Raw genomic sequence first — 3419 nt, forward strand, 5'->3', positions numbered from 1 at the left:
GAGTTTGCAAGTATGGTGTCATTTATATAGTAAGCTGTTTATAGTAATTGTGCTGTTTACAGTCATAACACCTGAAGCAGTTGGCCCCAACCTCGTAGTACAGGCTGAGAACCCACGATCTAATAGTTTATACCCACTGCATAAACAAGAAACTTCTCCCCAAAGATCTGAAGCCGCTGCTTTTAACTCGCTCTATCGAATGTTAGATGCCACCTTTTTACCTCTGAATCAATCCAACAGTAATGCCACAGAATCCTGCTGGCTGTGTTATGACACACAGCCCCCTTACTATGAAGCTGTGGTCCTTAATAACCAGCTGTTGTGAGTTAATGCAGAAGCCCCGGTCCAGTGTCGCAGTGAGTCACCTTCTTGCAGAATTACCATCAGCCACATGCCAGGGTGTTGTGGTTTAAAACCTGACACAGGGCAAGGGTTTTGCGTGGGCGAAGCCACTGTTGTTGACAAGAAAGTTTGTGTGACCACCGTGCAGGTGGACAGGTCCAAAAAATGGGTAATCGCCCCCTTGTCTGGTATGTGGGTTTGCAACCGCAGTGGGTTAAGCCCTTGCATTTATACCCAAGCTTCAACTCCTCTGTTGACTTTTGTGTATTAGCTGTTATCATACCCAGAGTCCTATACCACCTGGATGAAGAGTTGAGCCTGCAAGTGGAGAGACTCACCTGACTTCAGAAAAGAGAAGTGACAGGTGTAACCATAGTGATGCTGCTTAACCTGAAAGCAACTGGTGCTGCCACAAGTGTCTTTGCCATCGTGACCTGACAACAGAGACTGTTTTAGCTACAGATGACTGTAGATAAAGATCTACAGAGAATTGAGAAATCCATATCCTTTCTAGCTCTGAAGTTGTTTTACAGAACAGGCGAGGTCTCGACCTTCTATTCATGCAGCAGGGAGGCCTCTGCATCGCCCTGAACGAAGAATGCTGCTTCTACGCAGACCACACCGGAGTAGTGAGAGACACCATGGCAGAGTTACGAGACAAGCTGTCTCAACGGAAGGCAGAGAAGCTCAGCAAAGCTAGTTCCAATCCTGGTTCGATCAATCTTCATGGCTAGCCACCCTAGTGTTTATCCTGATTAGACCAATTGTGATGATTTTACTTGTGTTAATTTTTGAACTCAATTTTATATTATCCATTTTTAAGATTAATACACCTTATATTTTAGCAAATTAATTATTCATAAAGAGAGGGGAATATGTTGTAGTTTAGAACATAGCGGAGCGGAAGACACCGGGATGTAACGGGAAGCTACTAAACCCCCTCTCTGTTAGGATAGCTAGGTTTTTGTAATTAGCCAGTAGCACCTAAGTGTGACGTGAGCAGATGGGAGTAACACAATGACCCTAGGTTATAAAACGTCAACTTCCCCTGCAATAAATGCCATATTTTGCCATCCATCACATTGATGCAGTGGGATATGGACCGAGCAGCTGGGGATAGCTGCCGTGCTGGCTCCAGCCAGGGTACCAGCCTTGCTTTGAACCCCAACACTTCTCTGGTGAGCCCCAGCAAATATTACCGGAGTCCGTGACGAAGCCTCGACCTCGTCCACGTGTAGGTGCGGTCCGGGTACCCTTTAGGCGCGGCCGAAGAGTCGCAGCGAGTCGGGGGGCGTCGGAAGGAGCGGCGAGGGCGCGCTCAACTTTTAGCGACGCTGCATCGCCTCCTCTCCGTTTATCCTAGGCGTACCCCGTGACGACGGCGTCCGCCTCGGAGCGTGGCCAAAGCGTGCGGCCTGAGGATCCGGGCGTTCCTAAGAGACGGTGAGTAGGAGTTGGGTTTTGGTGAATATGCCACTAAGATTGTGCTCTTATATTTGGTTTTCTTTATCATAGGTGATGATACTTGTCTGAGACAACAGCCCGGTGAGAGAAGAACTTCCCAGACAGCGAGGTGGCTTTGTTTGGCCCCTGACCGGCCTCTCGCTGTGACTCACATCTTCAGCCATCTGAGAGATAAGTGGAGCCCGCAGAGGGGATCAAAGCAGGGCAGCAGGTCGGGACTCGGATCGGTTTGGGTTTTTGAGTGAGCTTTGGGGATGGGGAAGTTCTGGAAATGACCCCATAGGCCCCAGTGAGGGAAAGCCTCACTTTGGCTCGCAATGCTGAGGCGAACAGGGCAGAGCAGTCCCAGGGTGTGTTGTCACTTGTCTCTTGTGCCTTCTGTGTCTTCTGTGCATCTCATGTAACGTGCCTCTTGCCTTAGCCCTCCCAGGGGCTTATGAGAAACCCCAGGGTCCTTCCGTTCATCGGCCTGACGCCGGCGAAGCTTTGATTCGGGAGTTCGGACAGGCGTCGGAATCGCATCTGTCTTTAGAAGCATCTGATGGGATGTCTTTTTAGGTCTTGTTCTCAGCTGTGTCGACAGCTATATGCAGCAGTGTTTCTTTACAGTGGATAAGGACTTGTGCCGATTCAAAGGCAGGCAGAGGCTTCCAGCCACAGGATTCTCAGGCATCCGTCTCTGCGGTTCTCGGAAAAAGTCGTTCCGTTAGCATCTCTTTCCTCCGGGGTCATCCGAGCCCGGCAGGCTCGCCTTCGGTCCCTCCTCGGTCATCTCGTTCAGCATTCTCTCGGTCCTCGTGAGGACTTTCTTGTCTCAGAGAGTTTTCTCTTCCTGTCGCGTCCTCTCGTCTCACGTGTCACGGGTGTCTGGGGGTATTTGGTCCGGAGCTGCTCTGCCCTGCCGCCCAGCCCAGTTGTAGGTGTTGAAGGACAAGTCCCAGGCACTTGTAATTGGAGATTTGTAATAGGGGCTGTAGTTGGAGTCTAGGTGGTATTCTTATGTTGGCAGAAGGTGTCTGGAGCTGTGAAGTTACCCTGCAGCACTTTGACTATTTTCCTAATTTTCTTTCAGATGCGGAGGGAATTGACCTCGTAGCAGAGCGCCGCATCCCAGATGAGGGGATCCCCCCGAGAAGGTCGGTCACGGTTTTACTTTGCAGCGGGGCTGGAACCGGTCACTGTGTTACAGCTCTGCCCTTTGTCTTTTTTTTCAGGAAGTAAAGCCGGATAGCAGCAGGGAAGGTGAAGCATTGCGAAGGTGAGCCTTGGTTGGTGGAGAAAAGCAGTTGTTCTTGCTGGGGCCTCAGTTTCTGCCATAACTTTTATCCCTTGTTGTTGGGTTTAAAGCAAGATAAGCACCCTGACCAGCTCCAGCATGGCGGCCACTCTCCAGCCGCTCGGTCCATACTCCACAGCATCAATGTGATGGATGGCAAGATATGGCGATTTATTGCAGGGAAACTTAACATTTTATAGCCTTGGTCTACTGTGTTACTCCCATCTGTATATGTCATGCCTGGGTGCTATTGGCTAATTGCAGGAGGTTTTACTATCCTAACAGAGAGGGGTCTAATAGCTTCCCGTTACATCCCGGTGTCTTCCGCTCCGCTATG

At 50.1% G+C, this 3419-nt stretch overlaps 1 long non-coding RNA gene across 1 annotated transcript; it reads left to right on the top strand.

The window, feature by feature from the left end:
- The first annotated feature begins 1512 nt into the window (after window positions 1-1512).
- LOC148183493 (uncharacterized) lies at window positions 1513-3067 on the top strand. Its single transcript, XR_015773491.1, has 5 exons — window positions 1513-1580; window positions 1706-1785; window positions 1858-2017; window positions 2879-2942; window positions 3021-3067. It is a non-coding gene; the product is annotated as an uncharacterized LOC148183493 (long non-coding RNA).
- The last annotated feature ends 352 nt before the right edge of the window (window positions 3068-3419 follow it).

This window comes from Pseudopodoces humilis, chromosome 11 (assembly GCF_049639895.1).
Source record: "Pseudopodoces humilis isolate 2021_Gansu_Grassland_sample_001 chromosome 11, ASM4963989v1, whole genome shotgun sequence".
Classification (NCBI taxonomy): domain Eukaryota; kingdom Metazoa; phylum Chordata; class Aves; order Passeriformes; family Paridae; genus Pseudopodoces; species Pseudopodoces humilis.